The following is a 21729-nucleotide window of genomic DNA, read 5'->3' as shown; positions in this document are numbered from 1 at the left end:
AGATGCAAGAGGGAAGAGATATGGGAACATATTGTATATGTATAACTGATTAACTTTGTTATAAAGCAGAAGCTAACACACCATTGTAAGGCAATTATACTTCAATAAAGATGTTTAAAAAAAAAAAAATATTTCTCTACTCTTAGCCTTCCCTAAGGAAATCTCAGCCTCAATTAATTTCCTCCCAAATAGTTTTGGGAGTCTCCAAGAGATATCTTGCATCTACTTTAAATAGAAGTTCCCTTAGATTCTGCCCTCTGGTACTCTTGCTTCAGCTTTCAATAGTGAATCTGATCACCACTGATGCCAAGGCCTAAAGTAGTTAAGGTGTCACTGATAGGGATAGATTAGAATAATTAAATAGCTTAGAAATCCCACTAGAGATTAAAGACAGAAAGGAAATTTTAGGGGAGCTTGGGAGACTGTTGTAAGCTAGTGACCACTCAAGGAAAGAATCCAGTAACCTAGCAACAATCTACACTACCTTGAAGGAAGACCAGGTGCATTCAAGCACCAGACACACTCAAGCCACAAACCCTGATAGTTATAAAACAAGACAATAGATATGGGGTCTGAATCTTGTTACATGAAGTCAGAGAGTTAATAATTCTTGAAGAGTAGCATTTCTGCAAGTAGTCAAGATAGAAACATAGGTGCAAGGGGAAAGAAACTAGGTGACAGGGGACATTATACTGAAACCTGAGTTGAATTGCCATATTTTAATATATGTTACCACCCTTTTGCTAATATACATATGATTTAAATAGCACCATTACAGTCCCAGTTAAACCATATAGGTCTAAAGGAGGAACTAATGATGTAAGCCTTGACATCTGCCCAAGAATGAGGAAGAAGGTGGTCTTCTCCCCTCCCCACATTTTCTTTGATTATAAAAAAGCATCCCTCTTTGTTCTCAGGGCTGTGTTCCCTTGCCGGCCCACTTGTAACTCTCACAAGCCTCCTATGTTAATAAACTCACTCTTTGCCTACCTCTTTGTCTCACCTTGAATTCTTTCTGCAATGAGACAAAGGAACCTGAACTTCAGTAAGTGCTGTACCAGGTAAGTGGTTTTAATCAAATGACAGTTGTTTTGAGTCCCCTCCTAGTCAGAAACCATGAGTTCAAATCCCAATCTGAGGTGGGTGGGCTCAAGTCCCAGTCCATGGGTTCGAGTCCCAATCTGAGTTTTGGCTGGGTTTGAGTCCCACCCAAGGAGTGTGATTTTAGCACTACCTGCCAAAGATGCTAGTCCTTTGTAATTGTTTACATTGAGGCTCCTGTACTTGAGGATACTAATGGTTGGCCATAGAGCACCCTTGTCTAATATAATTGAAGTTGTGCAACATCTTCTTTCAAAAGAGTAGACAGATGAGACGGCTTATCTTCCTTTACAACCAAAGCTGCTAGTCCCAATATGCTTTGTCCTAAAGCTCTTAAATATATTTTATTGAAAATGTCTTTTTATCTAGTATGTCTATTTTACTGCAGGTCCTTTCTCTAGAATTCAAGATTTCTTCTAAGAAAACTGTGTGAAAAGGCAAACTACAACAATGAATGTTGTAAATATTAAGAACGAGTTCATCCACTGCTCTTGAAAACAGAAAGGTGAATTGATTTTCCTTTTCTGTTGAATTATGTGTTACAAGGAGAAAGTTTAATTAGTCATGTATGGAGATTCCTAATTGCTTCCTTTATCCATGCCCACACATTTTGAATTAGTTATGTAAACAAACAAAATTCAGGCTATATTTGGGAACAAGCCACATCTTTTACATGGGAACCATTAAGATTTTCCTACACAATAATCCTTTAAAAATCATTCTGTGTCCACACTAGGAAGAGAGTCTTAAGAATATATGGTTATACACTCTCTTTATCAAAATTTGTGCTCTAAATTTTTATTGATAACTAAAAGTTTGAAGGAACCATTTGCTGCAATTGGACGCCAGTCAGTCCAATCTTTTAAAATATCATGCCTGAAAAAATAATGGATGTGATGCACGTGGTAATACTGATTACAAGATAAGGTAACCATTTAGCAACCAGCATTCTGGGGGAGAATGGGAAGCCCTAAATTGTACTGCTTGAAACTTTTCATGTAGTTTGGTTAACTTTAAGCTACAATATAACATCCCTGACCAGGGAGTTAGAAAGAGAAGCTAACAATAGTCTGTCATAATACAATATGGCTCAGGCAGAGCACTGATTAAACTTTACGTTATGAAGCTTTTCATATGTCTGTGTTTTGGGAGAGGTGATTTGACCCATGGAATATACACACAATAGAAAGCCAAGTCATAATCAGAATATCCTGTATCTCATAATATTTTACTATAGAAGGCAGCTTTTTCTTGAAAGAGAATCCCTTACTTTCCACTCCTGAGGATTACAATTGACTGTCCAAATTGTTACTGTGTAAGAGCAAATTAATGGCAAACATCTATAGACTGCCAAATTGGTACACAATCTACTAGGTTTGTCTATCTCTGAGTTTTCCAAAAATAAAAGAAAAAAAAAGTCTATTTCTTGACTTGAATTATTCAAAGAATGAGATATAAATCTAAAGTGGAGCTAGAAATTATTAACTCTAAAGTCCCCACTATTTGTGAGACAAAGTTTACTCTGAAAAACTTAAATCACCTTTGAAAAGTGAAAGCAGCTCACCATGTTATTATTTCTTTATTATGACTCTTTTGCTCAAAAGTAATAGCCCAATTCCAGTCATAGACATAGTAAGTAAACAAATACAGAGGAGACAATAGAAAGATGTAACTTTAAAGATAAAATAATTTTTGTCTCCAAAATATAGGTTGAATGAGTACACACAGAAGTGATAGATGACATGTGAAACTGCTAATCCCATCTTGCTACATATTAAACCCAATTATCTCTCTCACAGAAGCAGATGAGGTGCAGAGGCATAGGGAGAAGTCATTGGCCTTGCCTTTCAAACAGGAGCTAAATAACACTGGACTTTTCATGAGTTCACCCCATTTGAGAGACTGACCTGAAGTAAACTGCCTGGGAAATAGGATTTTCCTTAGGTAGGCTGAGCTTTGTAACAGAGTCCTCTAATACAACTTCTGACAATTTTTTTTTTCCCTTCTTGCTTTCTTACTACTGACAGGTGAAAAGAGCCCAGACAAACCTTTGGCTTCTCCTTTAAAACCTATCTGAACTTATCTATCACCTATTCAAACACACTGGGATATAAATTATGTTAGGTAGAAAAGAAATTTAACCTGATAAACTCATTCATGCAAAATATTATTCTTCATCTTAAACTATTAATGTTTCAAGTCTAAATTTAAGGTGCACATCATTCTAAGGATGCCTTTAAGAAAGAAGTTAGTGTAGGGCATCCTAGACACTATGAAAAGGGACTATGTTTTGTAGCAGACATTCCTCACAAGTATTGATCAAATCTCACTTGAAAAATTATTTTATTAAGGTTGGGCTCACCCAGAAGTGGTGAGACACTATTGTAATATTTGTTTTAGATGATTATTTTCTAAGAAATAAGTTGTTGCAGATAATATAAAAATATTACAGTGCACCACTACTGATTCATATTTCCTTTCCTTCTACCTCTCTAGAAGTAAACACTATTCTCATTTAGAAGTTTATCATCCCCTAGATTTCTTCTGTACTTTAACTAATTATATACTTAGAAAACCAGATTGCTTTTCAAATTTAAACACTTACACATGCTCACATGTCACAGAATACACAGAATCCAACATCATCCATTATTGTTCAAAATTATGACAATACATGCAGCTCTAGTTAATATATTTTGACTACTGTCCCATATTTTATTGATAAATAGACTGTAAGTTATTTTTTCCCATTCTCTAGTTATGGGCATTTACGTTGTATCCAACATTTTGTTGTTTTAAACAAAAAACATTCTTATCCTTCCCTTCTAGCATACATGTAGAGAGTTTTCCTAGAGTAGATACCAAGAAAAATAGTCAGTTATAGATGCTTCACAGTTTCAAATTAATTATATACTGTAAACATGTTTTTTCAAATTGCTTATGTAATTTATCCTCTTAGCAGCAAATGCTCTACATTTTTATCAATATTTAGCGTTGTCAAATTTTATAACTAATGCAAATAAATCAGATGTGTAACAATACTTCATTGTTGTTTTCATTTGTGTTTCCCTAATCGCTAGTGAGAATGAGCATATTTTCATGGTTTTCATGGATTTCGATGTTTTTTAGCCATTGAGACCTGCCCTTCATAACCTGCCTCTTATAGGTTTTGCACATTATCATACTGTAATTTTAAAAATTATTTTGAGGTATTCATTGCATAATAAAGCTTGTGCTTATATTACAAGGTCTTCTCACAGTCTTTGACTTAATTTTTAACATTGTTTATAATACAATAAATGTTGCTGCAGCAAATGATTTTATTTATGAAAAGAAATCTAGATTCTTATCTCACAATATATAAGTAACACACATAACAAACTCCAGGTAAAACATGGGGGGAAAAACTTTTAAAGTTTTTGAAGAAAATATAGAATATATTTGGGAAGTTGAAATACAAAAAATGCATAATACAAAAGGAAATGAGCAGTAAATTTGCTCAAAAGCACTTACCACTCTTAAAGAAAGACAACAAAATCCAGGCTCTCAACAGTATATCATTTCCAATATTCAGCATAAAATAAAAAATCACTTATTCATGGAAATAAATAGGAAAAATTGACAAAAATAATCAGTAAAACAGATTCAGAGATGATATAGGTATTGGAACCAAGTTAATAAAGAAGCAAATAATCTAATACAAATATATTTAAGGATTTAAAGGAATAGATGGGAATAGTGAGTGAATAGATGGTGAATCTCAAAAAAAAAAAAAAAAAGAGAACTCTAAAAAGAGCTAACTGAAAATCTCTAGATATATCAAAATTCTAGAGATTAAAAAAAATCAGTATCATAAATGAAAGCTTCACTGGATGAGCTTAACAGCAGATTGGATACTAAAGGAAAAAATGTGAAAACATGAGCTTAAAAACACGTGGCCAATAGAAACAATCCAAACTGAATTAGTGGCTCTGAGAAAATCTCAGCCAGGCTGATGGGAGAACCCAAGAAAAATTCGCCTGTTTCAGGAATCCCTTGTTAAACTGGAGTGAGCCAGCACTAAGACCCTCCTTTTCTCAGTTATTGGCTAATAGCAGTCCAGGGGAAGTGTGATGTTGGCCAAAGCATGGTGGTGGAACAAAATGGTGGCAACTGAGGCAATTAGACAACTCTGCTCCCCACAGCAGACTTTCTTGGTGGAGATCTGAGGAGCACACTTCCTCAGCACCACATAACTGTTACAGATACAGTTTGTTGGGAGAGTTAACCCAGAATTAGGAAGACTGAGGCATCCAGAAACAGTGAGGTTGGACCATGGCAGTCCTATTTCATGGAGGTAGGACAGGGTGCTGAAAGCCTACCTTGATAAGAATGGTATGCTGATAAAGGAAGAGGCATATAGAAGTAAAATTATCTCATAGAACAGAAGGAGGTTGAGGGAGCTGACATGAGCTGAACATGTTCACTTTATTTTTTCAAGTTTACCAATCACCTTAGCCCTCCCTCTTCCTAGAAGATAAGTGAATAAACAGGTAGGAAAAGACCACAGTGGATGAGAAAAGGCTTGGAAGGAAAACTTAGAAGTGGAAAAAATTGTGTTCCTCTGTATATATGTGTATGGTATTGGTTTTTTGTTATCTTTTGTTGTTTAATTGAATTAGTGTAGATAATACTATGAGTAAAATTTATCCTTTTATATTTGAGAACTTATTTATTGTCCACTTTTTCCTATCCCCCTTATTTTTACCCCTTAAAACCACTTTCCTCTTGATAGTCAAAAGTAATATATAGTGGGCATATCAAATTTAGGAAGGCAAAAAATCTGTAATAAGATTTTTAACTTTTATTAACACAAATTTTCAAAAAATTGATTGACTAAGTATCAAAATTAGGTCTGTTTCATAAGAGGCTGAGACTGGATATCCAAATGTACAGGAAGAGATGGGACTGAAAAATAGAGTAGATATTGGTTTTGGAACTTTCATTATCCCAGTACGACCTGTAAAAATCAGTACCTGTAATAAGGGTGTGACTTTTTTCTGATTTCTTATGCAGTAGTTCCTGTCCTCTTTCATATAGTTAAACTCTGATGGGTAGTATAAATATTACATCAGGCATTTAATGATATTACCTAGCTTAGTTTCTCATTTTTGTTTGTCTCATGACTTTGTTGATTGTTACAGTTCTAATATGATACAAAAGCATCCAAATAAGATATTTCAAAAGAAATTTAAATTAACATAGACTCAATAAAATGCTAGTTGTTTTGTGACCACTTTTCCTGAAATGTTTATTTTGGCAATTTACTGTGATAGATAATTCTCTGCTATCCTGTTGGGGCCAAGACCACCTCTATTTGTGAACGTCTATACTTTAATGATTCCACTTTTTAATGATGACCATTCTGACTGGTGTGAGGTGGTACCTCATTGTAGTTTTGATTTGCATTTCTCTAATAATTTGCTATGTTGAGCATCTTTTCATGCGCCTATTAACCATCTGTATGTCCTTTTTGGAGAAATGTCTATTTAGATCTTCTGCCCATTTTTTGATTGGGTTGTTTGTTCTTTTGTTGTTGAGTAGTATGAGCTGTATGTGTATTTTGGAAATTAAGCCCTTGTTGGTCGCATTGTTTGCAAATATTTTCTCCATTCTCTGGGTTGTCTCTTCATTTTGTTTATGGTTTCTTGGGCTTGTACCCAGAAAAAACTATATTTTGAAAAGATACATGCATCCCTATGTTCATAGCAGCGCTATTTACAATCACTAAGACATGGAAATAACCTAAATGTCCATCGAAGGATGAATGGATAAAGAAGATGTGATATATTTATATATATTAGAATTACTCAGACATCAAAAAGAATAAAATAATGCCATATGTAGCAACATAGGTGGACCTAGGGATTATCATACTCAGTGAAGTAAGTCAGAAAGAGAAAGACAAATACTATATGACATTACTTATAAGTGGAATCCAAAATATGATACAAATCAACATATCTATGAAACAAAAACAGACTCACAGATATAGAGAGCAGACTTGTGGTTGCTAAGGGTGAAGGAGGCTAGGGGAGGGAAAGAATGAGGGTTTGGGGTTAGTAGATGCAAACTATTATACATACGATGGATAAACAAGAAGTTCCTACTGTTTAATACAGGAAACTAAATTCAGTATCTTATGACAAACCATAAAGGAAAAGAATATTAAAAATAATATGTATATATGTATAACTGAGTCACTTTGCTGTACAGAAGAAATTAACACAACACTGTAAATCAACATTGTAAGTAAACTATACTTCAATAAAATTAAAAGAAAAAGAATTTGTCTATGTAAAACTCTTCTACAAGTCTTCTACAACTAAACTTGTAAAGAAAGATCCACACAGAGTTGGGTAGGAAAGGAAGGGAAGCAATCAGGTCAGGACCCACAACCTGAGCAAAGACACAGAAGAGGAGGGAATAACATGGGCTTGAAGATCCTCCCTGGGGACTGACAGTCTTGAGCCAAATATTGGACATTCCAGCCCTGAAGTCCAACACCAGAAAGATGAGTCCCCTCTGCTAGTTTGAAAACCAGTGGAATTTACTGGAGGACTTTAAGAAACTGAGACTCTTCTCATGATGAGCACAAGCATTTGTTTGCTTACTCCTGGGAACAAGGCAGGGGAAGAAGACTGAAAACTGCCTGGGGCCCTGGCTGGTTTGCAGCAACATCCCTTGTACCAGGTGCTTGATCCAGCTCCACTAGAGCAAAGGCTGTTATTGCTAAAGAGTGTGCACACTTGATAGGGAATGAGAGGAGCTGGCTTGGACCTCATTGCCTCTGGCCTTTGTTGGTGAGTGCATGGAAGCAGCAGGATAGAAACTGCTTGGGGCTTTGAGAGGCTTGCTGGGACTTTGTGGGCATGCACCCCACATGAACCAGGTGCTTGCTCTAGCACCTCATGCTCTGGTGCTGCTATTCACCAGGGAAGAAATGCCATTGATGGAAGAAGAAATCACACTTAGAGGGAAAAGAAACAGCTTGGATCTGACCCTTAAGGATCCCATTTCAGCACCTTGGGCCTGATCCCATCGCTGATAGGGTGGTGACCAACAATGATCAGAGGAGTGGCTACAACTCACATCTGGCTCTGAATCTAGTCCCTTACATCTCAAGATCCATCTCCCACCAAGATTGTAGCTGCCAGCATACCCTAGGGGAAGATGTAGCTTGTGCATCCCATCAGATCAAGTTTACCCACCAAAGCCACTGGGCACATGCAGACTTCATAGGGACACTGTCACACAAGGACACCCATTTGAGACCAGGATAGATAACCATATCACCTAATTTCACAGAGACAGAAAGTTAAACAAAATGAGAAGACAGAGGAGTTTGTTTCATATGAAAGAACAAGAAAAAATTACTAATGAAACAAAGATAAATAATTTACCAGATAAAGAGATCAAAGCATTAGTAATAAGAATGCTATATGAACTTTGGAAAAGAATAGATGAACACAATGAGAATTTTAATGCAGAACTAGAAAATATAAAAAAATTAAGCAGTCATAGCTGAAGAATACAACTGAAATAGAAAATACACTGGAAGGAATTAACATCAGAATAGGTGATACAGAAGAACACATAGTGATCTGAAAAACAGAATAATGGAAACCACCCAATCAGAGCAGCAAAATTAATAATAATAATATATTTTTTTAAATGAGAATAATTTAAGGGTTCTAATGGGACAACATCAAGCATACTAACATTCACAATATAGAGGTCCCAGAAGGGGAAGAAACAGAGAAAAAGGTTTAAAAAAAAAGGCATTTGATGAAATTATGGCTGAAAACTTCCAGAATCTGAAGAAGAAAACAGACTTAAAGGTACAGGAAGCACAGAGAGTCCCAAAGTAATGAACCTGAAGAGACCAACACCAAGATGTATCATAACAAAAAGATAAAAGTTAAAGATGAAGAGAGAATTTTTAAGGCAGCAAGAGGAAAACAAAGAGTCATGTATCAAGGAAAAAGGCTACCATAAGTTTATCAACTGATTTTCTGCAGAAGCTTTTCAGGCCAGAAAGAAGAGGTATATATTTAAAGTGCTGAAAAGGAAAACCAACAACTTAGGATACCCTAGCAGCAAGTTTATCATTAAGAATTGAAAGAAAGATAAAGAATACTCAGAAAAGCAAAAACCAAGAATTCAACAATACTAAACCAACTATACAAAATGTGCTAAAAAGGACTTTTCTAAGAAGAAAAGTAAAAGCTATAACAAGAAGTATGAATCAATAGGAAAGAAAAAAAAAATTCATTAGTAAAGGCAAATACATAGTAAAGGCTATGGAACAACCACTTAAATAAGTGAATACAAAGATTAAAAGACAACAATTGTAAAATCAACTATAATTAAAATAAATATTTAAGGGACAGACTTGAAGATGTAAAATATGACCTTAAAAATATAAAACGTGGGATAGGGGAGTAAAAAATGTAGATTATTTAGAATATGTTTGAATTTAAATGACTATCAGTTTAAAATGAGTAGATATAGCTATAGGTAAACATATGTGAACCCCCTGGAACCACAAATCAAAAACCTACAATAAATACACAAAAACTAGACAGAAAGGAACACAAGCATACTACTAAAGAAAATAATCACATCACAAGGGAACAGGCTAAGAGAAGGAAAAAGAACAGAGAAGAACTACAGAAATACAAAATCTACCAGAAAACAAATAGCAAAATTGCAATAAATATATACCTATCAAATATCACTTTAAATGTCAATGGACTAGATGTTCAAATCAAAAGACATAAGGTGGCTGATTGGATAAAAAGAAAGAGACACCTCTCTACACTGACTAAAAGAGACTCACTTCACAGCTAAAGACACACAGAGACTAAAAGTGAAGGGATGGAAAAAGACATATCATGAAAATTTAAACAAAAGAAAGCTGGGTTAGCAAAATCGAGCAGACTTAAACAAAGTCTATAACAATAGACAAGGAAAGGCATTATATACTGATAAAGGGATCAATACAAGAAGAGAATATAATGCATGTTAACATATATGCACCTAACATAGTAACACCTGAATATATAAAACAAATATTAACAATCATAAAGGGAGAACTTGACAATAATACAATAATACTAGAGCACTTTAACACTTCACCTATATCAGTGAACAGATCATCCCAATAGAAAATTAGTAGGAAACAGTGGACTTAAACAACATATTAGACCAGTTGGACTTAATACATATCTACAGGACAATCCATCCAAAAATAGCAGATTACAGGTTCTTTTCAAGAGCACATAGAACCTTCTCCAGGACAGATCATATACTAGGACACAAAATAAGTCTCAACAAATTTAAGAGCATACAAATTATACCAAGCATTTTTGCCAACCACAATGGTATGAAACTAGAAATCAATAACAGGAAGAAAAATGGGAAGAATGTTAACATGTGGAGACTAAACAACATATTAGTAAAAAAGAAAAAAAAAGAGTCAGTAAATAAAGCAAAGAGGAAATCAGAAAATACCTTGAGATAAATGAAAATGGAAAAGCGAGACCTGAAAAGCTATGAGATGCAGCTAAAAGCAGTTTAAAAGGGAAGTTTATAGCAATGAAGGCCTTCCTCAAAAAACAAGAAAAATGTCACATAAACAACCTAACCTACACTCTGGAAAAAGAGAAACACAGACCAAAGTCAGTATAAGAAAGAAGATAATAAAGATCAGAGAAGAAATCAATCAAATAGAGACCAAAAAAAAAAAAAAAAAAGAAAAAGAAAAAAGAAAAGCTAGAAAAGATCAATGAAACCAAGTGCTGTTTTTTTGAAAAGTTAAACAAAATTGATAAACCTTTAGCCAAGCTCATCAAGAGGGAAAGAGAGAGGATCTAAATAAATGAAATAAGAAGTGAAAGAGGAGAAATTACAACTGATACAACAGAGATACAAAGAATCATAAGAGAATATAATGAACAGTTATATAGCAACAAATAGGACAATCAGGAATAAATGGATTAATTCCTAGAAACATACAACTTCCAAGACTGAATCAAAAAGAAATAGATAATCTGAACAAATAGATCACTAGTAGGGGAATTGAGTCAGTAATCAAAAAATTCCTAGTAAACAGATGTCCAGGAATGGACAGCTTCACAGAGGAATTCTACCAAACATATAAGAAGAGCTTATACCTATCCTTCTCAAACTACTACAAAAAATTGAAGAGGACATAATATTCTCAAATTCATTTAAAAGAGGCCACCATTACAGTGATACCACAGATATGGACACTACAAAAAAAGAAAATTATAGGTCAATATCTCAAATGAATATATATACAAAAATCCACAACAAAATATTAGCAAATACAATTCAACAATATATAAAAAGGATCATACAACATGATCAAGAGGGATTTATTCCAGGGATGCAAGGACAGTTCATTATCTGCAAGTCAATCAATGTGATACACCACATTAACAATTTGAAGAATAAAGATCGCATGATCATCTCAATAGATTCAGAAAAAACACTGACAAAATGCAACATTCATTCATGATAAAAGCTCTCATCAAAGCTGGTGTAGAGTGGACATACCTCAACATAATAAAGGCCTTTATGACAAACTCACTGCTAACAGTATACTCAGTAGTGAAAAGCTGAAAGCTTTTCCTTTAAAATCAAAAACAAGAAAGCCCACTCCCATCATTTCTATTTAACAAAACATTGGAAGTCCTAGCCTCAGCAATCAGAAAAGAAAAGAAATATAATACATCCAAATAGGAAGGGAAGAGTAAAACTATCACTATTTGTAGATGATATTATACTATATATAGAAAACCCTAATGTCTCCAACCAAAACTATTTTAGAACTAATAAACAACTTTAGTAAAGTTTCAGGATACAAGATTAATATACAGAAATCTGTTGCTTTTCTACATGCTAATAATGAACTATCAGAAAGAGAAAGTAAGAAAACAATCTTGTTTAAAATTGCATCAAAAGAATAAAATATCTAGGAATAAAATTAGCCAAGGAGGTGCAAGACCTATACTTTGAAAACTATCAAAAATTGATGATGAAGGAAATTGAAAATGATACAAAGAAAAGGAAAGACATCCTGTGTTCATGGATTGCAAGAATTAATACTGTTAAAATGTCCATAACAAAAAGTTTACAGATTTAATGCAATCCCTGTTGAAATACCCATGACCTTTTTCAAAGAAGCAGAACAAATAATCCTACAATTTATATGAAACCACAAAAGAGCCCAAATAGCCAAAGCAATCTTGAGAAAAAGAACAAGCTGGAGGTATCATGCTCCATGAGTCCAGACTATGTACAAAGCTACGGTAACAAAAACATCATGGTACTGGCAAGAAAAGCAGACACATAGATCAATGGAACAGAATAGAGAGCCTAGAAATAAATTCACACACTTATGGTGAATTAGTTTATGACAAAGGAGGCAAGAATATACAATGGAGAAAAGACAGTATCTTTAGTAAGTGGTGCTGGGAAAACTGAACAGCTACATGTAAAAGAATGAAATGAGAATATTTCTTCACACCATATACGAAAATAAACTCAAAATGGATTAAAGACCTAAATGTAAGACCAAAAACCATAAAACTCTTAGAAGAAAACATAGACAGAACACACTTTGACATAAATTGTAGCAATATTTTTTGGAAGATCTGTCTCCTCAAGCAAAGGAAACAAAAGCAAAAATAAGAGATGGGACCCAATTAACCTTAAAAGCCTTTGCACAGCAAAGGAAATTATTGACAAATTGAAAGGACAACCTACAAAATGGGAGAAAATGTTTGCAAATTATATGTCTGATAAGGGGGTTAACAACTAAAATATATAAACAGCTCATACAAATCAACATCAAACAGCAGACAACCTAATTAAAAATGGGCAGAAGACCTGAATAGACATTTTTCCAAAGAAGACTTACAGATAGCCAATAGGCACATGAAAAGATGCTCAACATCACTAATCATCAGGGAAATGCAAATCAAAACCAAAGTGAGATATCACCTCACACCTGCCAGAATGGCTATCATCAAAATGATCACAAATAACAAATGTTAGTGAGGATATGGAGAAAAGGGAACCCCAGTACACTTTTGTTGGAAATGTAAATTGGTATTGCCACTATGAAAAACAGTATGGAGATTCAAAAAAAAAAAAAGCTAAAAAAATAGAACTACCATATCATCCAGCAATTTTACTCTTGTGTATATATCCAAAGAAAATTAAAACTCTAATTTAAATAGATACATGTTCCCCAATGTTCATAGCAGCATGATTTAGAATAAACAAGATTGGAAGAATCCTAAATGTCCATCAACAGATTAATTGGTAAAGACTATGTACTGTATATACACAATGGAATATTACTCAGACATTAAAAGAAAGAATGAAAATTTTGTCATTTGTGACAACATGGATGGACCTGGGGGGTATTATGCTTAGTGAAATACTTTAGACAGAGAAAGACAAATACTGTATGTTATCACTTCTATGTGGAATCTAAAAAATAAATGAATAATATAAAGAAACAGAAACAAACTCATAGATATAGAGAACAAACTAGTGATTACCAGTGGGAAGAGGGTTTGGAGAAGGGGCAAGAGGTGTGTAGGAAATTGAGAGGACTAACTACTTTGAATAAAATAAATAAAATACAATGATACATTGTACAGCACAGGGAATACAGCCAATATTTTTTAATAACTTTAAGTGGAGTATAATCTATAAAAATATTGAATCCCTATGTCATAATTAATAGAACATTGTGAACTAATATAACATTATAAACCTACTATACTTTAATAATAAAAAAAAGTTCCATCTGTGCAAAAGAGAGAGAGCCTACTTGCACAGATTTGAAAATGCTGGAGTGACCTGGTCATATGCATAGGGCCAGATGCCCCATTCAGAATAGTACTCATTTCATTATGGGCTGCTGTTCTCTATTCTGGGAGTAACAGGTACTCACAGCAAAATGGTTGCTTCTAAGCTTGATTTTTCAGCACCACACTTTTCCAAGAAGTTACTCTTAGCAACACCTACTAAACAGTATCTGGGTGATTCCAAATGCTTTTCTTGAGAGGGACCATCAATAATTGAATATGAACTCTTCAAAGAAAGGTCTCTTCTGTACAGTCCAACACATGTCAAACTCTTGTTCTTGGATTTGATCATGCACTATTCTCCAGATTTCAAAGTAGGTATGAGAGTGCTCTCTGTCTTATGACCCTTCCCCTTGCTTACTTACTAGATAGATATTCTTATGCATGCCTATCTTTCACCTGACTACAACTTTGTCCAAGCATGTTCCATCCAAAAGAGGACTTCTCCACTTAACTGCTGGCTAATCAGGAAATAATAATACACCAAAGTTGACTATCAGACAGGTTGTGTTGTCTTTTAAATAAATCAATGGTAAGAGAGTCACGCTTTAGAGATATTATAAAACTGGGTCACATAAAGGCCTACACAAAACTGCTCATCACACCCTTGGTCTGTGTGCTTCCAACTAATAGACAGTATCCATCATTTCCTGGGTGCATTACAAGACTCTGGCATCTGCAAAGTCAGAAAGAACCAGCAAAATGAGGTTATTGAATTCTGTCATATGAATAAAAGAAGGTACAATTTCCAAAGGTATTCTTCAAACCCTTATTATATTGTATTGTATTATATTCTATTTTTAATGTTCAAAGAAGAGGCTAAAAATGTAAATTTATTGTTCCCAGAGGTGAAGCCATTCACATAATATGAAGATAAAAATAATGATAATATTGAAGCTTATTGCATGTTTACTCTGTATCTAGTACGGTTCTAAATGTTATATTTACATTAACTCATTTAATCTACACAACATTGCCCTGAAGTAGATATATTGAGGCGCTATGGAAGAAATTATGGTATAGAGAACTTAAGTATCTATATAAGTGGTAGAGCCACAATTTGAACTAAATAAACTTGTTCCAGAGCTCATGCTTTTAACTGGCTAGCTTAATACCGTGTCAAAACCAAACAGAATCCCAATAGTACCTAAATTTTGTAGTTATTTACAGATAAAGAAACCTAGCGCTCCTTCAGTTTCTTCTGAGCCTTAGAACTATAAGCCAAACAATTAGAGATTGAGTTTAATACTTTGACAGTCACATCTAGATATAAACTAATTTGAAACCGTTTAGGAACCAAGAACTGCCAGGGACAGAGGGTGAAGTACTGATACTTCTCTGAATAGGAATAACATTTAAAATATAAGCATTACACATCTTAGATATAAAGTGGGCTGATTTTTTTTAATTTTTTTATTTTAGCAGTTAAGGATTCTTATGAACAGGCAGTTCTTTCATCAAGTTTACAAATCAGAATATGCTGATTATTTTATTTGCTAGCTATGTGGCTGTGAGCATGTTAATCTTTCTGTGTCATATTTCTGTGTCATATGTAAAATGAGGATAATAGTAATACTTATATGATGAGGTTCTGTAATAATTAAATGAGGTTATAGGTGTAAAATGCTTAGAAAATAACTGAGATATAGTAAATACTAGAAAAATTTTGTGTTTCTATCATTAATTATTATTATCCAGAACTCTCAAATATTGTTGGTCAGAAAAAGGTCAAATAAATATCTACAATATTGTTCAAATTTACATTTTATCTATGATTCTAATACCTTCTCCTCCAAGAGTCTATTGGTTAAGTTTTGTAAGTGGAAAAGTACCTACTAACATTCCAACACTCTTTAGGACCTTGATTTATTTTTATACATTCCCAATCTACCCATTCTGATCCTATATGTGGAAGTTTGTTTCTAGCCCCATGCTGAGTTAGTCTTAGTAGTCAAAGGAGAGACAGAGCTATCAGCACGTTACCACTAGCACCATTTCTGAGGCTTTCAGTCCAGTCTTTGGGACTCCACAAAGCTGTTCTCTCTGCCTCCACAACCTGGACAGCCACCTCCTTAGAAGACAGCCAGACACACAATCTGATACCAAATCACCCCCTAACTAAACACACTTACTCATTCATATTTTTGCCTCAAGCTCAAGGAGTCATCAAAGCTTATTTCCCCCAACTCCAATATGTACCAGTCACTAACTTGTTAAATTATTTCCAAGTTTTCATCCTTTCTTTACCCAAAGATTTAACATTTGTGATTTTTCTTCTCAACACTGAAGCTTGGTTCACTTGAAAATAATTCTTATTATCCAGCCATATATTTTAAAGTCCAAGCTAGGCTACTTCAGGCTGCCATGAGAACTGATCCTCCAAATTAAAAACCCTCAGTGAACTGACTACCCAGTTCCACTCTAGGGACAATGCCCATAGAACCAGACACCTAGACACATAGTATGTATTCAGTTAAATAAACAACACTGAATTAATACAAAATGCATAAGATTAACTACACACACAAAAAAAATCAAATGACAATATTGTGATCCTTTCATGTGTTTAATGATGCTGCTTTACATATTATAATTTTATCCACAGGAGAAAGAGAAATTATCTTATATTAAATTCATGATGACATTTTTAAAATTCTGAAAACAATTGTAGTACACATTGGAAAGAGGATTTCTTATGAAATTAGTGAAGTATCCAAAGAATTTCTGAAGTTTTAATGGTCTAAACTTTATTTTGAAATATATGGAAATGCAATTAGGTAATGTGAACTTCCTGAATATGAAGCACAAAAAATCGGCATGAAGTTAACTTGGTATCTTTAAATTGTATATATTCTTCGAAATATTTTATTGAATGAACAGAAGATATTTCAGGTCATTAATTATAGCCAATTTTAAAATCAACTCTAGATTGGGAAATAATTATCCATGAATATCTCACATTTTGCCTGATCTGGATCTTCTGAGCAAAGATATTTACAGACAATTTAAGAATGTTTTTATATAAGCTAATATTGTGGGATAGTAAAGTTTGGAGTTGTCTCCTTCCCTTAAGATATTCCAGAGTGGTAAAGATAAAGAACTCTCCCTGGAGATTTGCTTACACTCTGGAGTAAAGTTAAGGTCTCTCTCTCAAAGTGGATGAACAGTTCATCAGCAGCTGTATATATGGTCAGAGTTTCCTAATTCTAAGGTTTACCCCCTTAATCTATTGCATGTGCAGGTAACATTCAACCTTCAGTACATCACCCTGTGGAGACTGAGACCCAGGGAACTGGTGTTATGAATTTACTCTAGCTGATGTTTTTGCTGTAAGTAATAAACTTTATCTCTCACCTAGATGTCTTATGATTTTATGTATATTGTTATAAACTGAATGTTTGGGTCACCCCCCCCCGAGAAAAATTCATATTTTGAAATCCTCATCCCAATGTCATGAAGGTAGAGCCCTCATAAATGGGATTAGTGCTCTTATGAGAAGAAATATGAGAGCTTGCTCTCTCTCTCTGCTCCCTGCCATGTGAGCACACAACAAGAAGGCCATCTGAAAACCAGAGATTTCTCACCAGACATCCCATCTACCAGCACCTTGATCTTGGACTTCCTAGCCTCCAGAACTGTGAAAATAAAGTTTTGTTGTTTAATCTATCCAGTCCATAGTAATTTGTTATAGCAGCCCAAACTGATTAAGGCAGAAGCATATATATGCTGGCAAGTTGGGTAAAAACTCAGACCCTTTACAATTTCTGAATTAACTTTGTTGAGATATAAATTCCATAAAATCAAATCTAATAAAATCATTTTAAAAGTAGAGTTTGATGAGCATTTACACATATACATATATGTACCCGCTGCCATGATCATGATATAGAATATGTCCATCATCCAAAAATGTTCACTTGTGCTTATTCTCAATCGTCTCCATACCCTCAGAAATAGTCAAACACTGATGTGTTTTATACACTATGGATTGGATTTATCTTTTCTGAAGTTGCATATAATGGAATCATACAGTACATATCTACTCTTGTGTTTGATTTATTTTATTTATGATAACATTTCTGAGATCCAGTCATGTCATTGTTTGTTATAGTAAATGCATTGTTTAGAATTGTTGATATCCAGTGTATGAATATTCTACAAGGTGTTTATGCATTCTGCTATTGAGAAATAACTGGGCTGTTTTCCAGTTTGGAGCTACTATGATAAATCTATGATTAGTTTGCAAATCTTTGTATGGAAACACATTTTATTCCTCTTGGGTAAATATATAGGAATATTACCAGCCTTAAAAAAAGGAGATCTTGCCATGTGCAACAACATGGGTGAAGCAGGAGGACATTACGCTAAGGGAAATAAGACAAACACAGAAAGAAAAATACTGCATGTTTTCACTTACACTTGGAATCTAAAAAGTTGATTCACAGAAGCAAAGAGTAGAAAGGTGGTTACCATGGGAAGGGAGGTGGAGGAAATGAAGATATGTTGGTCAAAGTGTACAGAGCTGTGGTTATGTAGGATGAATATGTTCTAGAGATCTAATGTACAGCAGGATGACTATCCTTAATAGCACTGTACTGTACACTGGAAATTTGCTAAGAGTAGATTTCAGATGTTCTTATCAAAAAAAAATGTTAGCTATGTGAGGAGACGAATATATTAATTAGCTTGACTGTAGTAATCATTTCACTATATGTATATGTATACCAAAATATCAGGTTGTAGACCTGAAATATATAATTTTTACTTAAAATTCTCTTTTGATGTGTATGATAGAGTTAAACAGAAACACAAAACTCAAAATAACAGTGAATAAAATATGGTTGATATGTATTTCTTTATTGTGTAAAGTTTGGATGTAAGAACTCCAGGACTGATCAGGAAGTTTCGCAAAATTATTGGAACTCAGACTCCTTCATTCCTGCTACTTCACCAGTCTCAGAACATAGCTTCCATCTTATGGTTGAAAATGACTGCTCCAACTCCAGCCATCTCTTCTCCATACTAAGCAGCAGGAAAATGGAAGGGCTAAAAAGTAAAACGGTGTCTTCCACATTCTAAGAATACTTGCTAGAAATTGCACAGACATCTCTGCTTACAGTCTATTGGCCATAGATTAACTACACATAACTTTAAGAAGGAGGGGAAGGTGGTAGCTAAGAAATATGATTTTTTTTTCCTCAAGCCACAGGTCCAGATAAAACTCAGATTCTTGTATTAAGTAACTGGGAACTGGTTCTTAGGGAACAACTAGTAAAAACATCTACACACTCCATCTCTGTCTTATATTCCATCTCACCTAAGATGTTTCATTCTAAGAGATTCATTCTATAAAATGTGTATAAATTCATCATAAATTGTAATGTGTTCAATGACCTGTATCATATTTAACTCTTCTATCTCAACTTCTGCCACCATCACCTCAAATTCTAACTCCAGACACAGGATAATCCTTTTTTTTTTTGCAAAACTTTGTTTGTGTCACCAAAGGTTCTATCAGATGAGCTATACAAATACTTAAGAACCATTACAAATAATACAAAATGAGGGATTTATTATAGAGATTCAACTCTAAGCAGGAGTGGAGGTGGTGAAGTCTATGTATGCAAGGATATTGTCTAAATCTGAGGTCAAACCACAAAAGGTATGACTCCTCCAGGCCCGAAAGGAAAGCTGAATGTGGAGGAAAGCAATAAGAAACCAGAACCACGATGATGAGTTGGAACTTACATCTGTCTCTGCTATCTACTTCAATGCTAGGATTGCCATGGAGGAGAAGCTGACTCCCTTGAGCATAGATCTGCTCATACTCCTGGCCCAGGATTTGGAGAATCCAGGGAAGAACATTCAGCAGGAGAGAAAGATGCTGCATACCTGCATGTTGAGCTGTGTCAAAAAGGTAAGCCGACATTGCCATGTGTTTGGTGCCCCAAGCCAACCTTCAAAATATGAAACACTGTCAATGCTCTCTCACTTATGCCTTCCAGATCACATGCAAATTTTTTGTGGTCATCTATAGACTAGAACAATGCTGGGAAGAGGATTCTTGGAAAGATAGTTAGAGCACAGCTAAGTTGGCCCAGCATAAACCTGTATGTGTTATTTGGGTATCATTTTAAAAACATACTTCTTCAAGATTCCTTTCCATAACCTCTAAGATGAGGTAAATTGCTAAAATGTAGCACAATAGCATTTATTCAGTCATACAACAGTTTTTTCTTTCTTATTACTCCTGATATTTGCTCTACAAAATGGAAAAATGAAACTTTTCAGGTTAGAAAAAAGGAAATACAGCTTCTTCGTTGATAAAGGAGTCTTAAAAGTTAAACATTTTGTCCATCTTTTCCAACCTAGAACAGTTTTTAGAATTTATAGAACTGATATCATTGAATTATTTTACTTGCACAATTTTAAGAATTAGTTCTGTTTTGTGTTTTCTATATACACTGAGGTTTTTCTTTCCAAAGGATAACTTAGGTAAAGAAAGACAGAAAAATGTAGACCAATATGGTGGGTTATTTGTGAATCTTAACCTAGCCCAAAGACCTTTGATGTTTGTTGTGCATTAAACTTTCAACTCCCTTTACACATCTCTACTGTATACATGAATGTTCGAAAGCAATGCTTTAAAAAAGTGTCCTTCTTTATTATTTCATGGAACTAGAAGATATAAACCAACATGTCAAGATAATCACCAAGCAAAAGCAATGAGTACTCTTTCTCAGGGTGCCTGGCCTCCATTAGATTTCAATACCTGTAGAGAAAATATTTCTAATGAAAGCAAAACCTGTACTTCCTACATAAAAATTAAATCCTCAAAATTATTTCCAACATACCTGTTTTCTCCCTATAGAAGTTTCTGTACTTTATTGAGCTTAATTTTATATGTAGAATGAGTTATTAGGTTAAGAGATGTAAAGTCAGGACCATGGGATTGTACAAAGTATTAAATATGAATTATGTCAGTGTGACAGATTTTGCTGGAAAAATTTTTGCCATATCTTCTGATTTTCATTTCAGAAGTTTTTCAATGTATCAAGATATGAGTTGATTTTAAATATTATATATTAAAACTCTAAAAGAACTTGTCTCTTTCCACTCCTCTGGCCTGGCAGAGCTGGGCAGAAACCCTCTCACTGACAGTTTCTACACTATACCTAGATTTTATCAGAGCTGTTCTGTCACTTCTTATATTAAGCACCCAGGGTGTTTTAATTTCAGTTTTACAACATGGGAAAATGGGACCACTTTGAAATGACTAAAAAGAAGTAACTAGCCCAAATGGGACTATTATGATCACAGTTCCAATAATTTCATGAAAATCAAAACGAATGGCAAAGCAATGTTCTGAAGGATCTTTAACAGGTCAGCAATTCATACTGGTGTAGGCTGACTTAATCAGCTACTGCCACGAGAGAGAAAACAACAGGCTGTTCTTGAACTAAATAACAGAGAAGGACAATTATCTAGGAAGCCATCCAACCTGGTACCCCTGAATGTCCCAAGTAACAGCTTAACAGGCTATGGAGAAAGGGCTGTTTAACTCTCAGGCACTGAGCCTTTTCTCAGTGGGTCTGCCTGTGGGGGCTTAGCTTGTAAGGTTTGCTGGAAGAAATAGGATAATGTGATTCTGAATGTGCTGAAACACATATTCATTGGA

This window comes from Balaenoptera borealis, assembly GCF_965194805.1.
Source record: "Balaenoptera borealis genome assembly, chromosome: 17".
In the NCBI taxonomy this organism is placed as follows: Eukaryota; Metazoa; Chordata; class Mammalia; order Artiodactyla; family Balaenopteridae; genus Balaenoptera; species Balaenoptera borealis.
The sequence above is the reverse complement of the archived record's forward strand: the minus strand, read 5'-3'. Positions refer to the sequence as shown.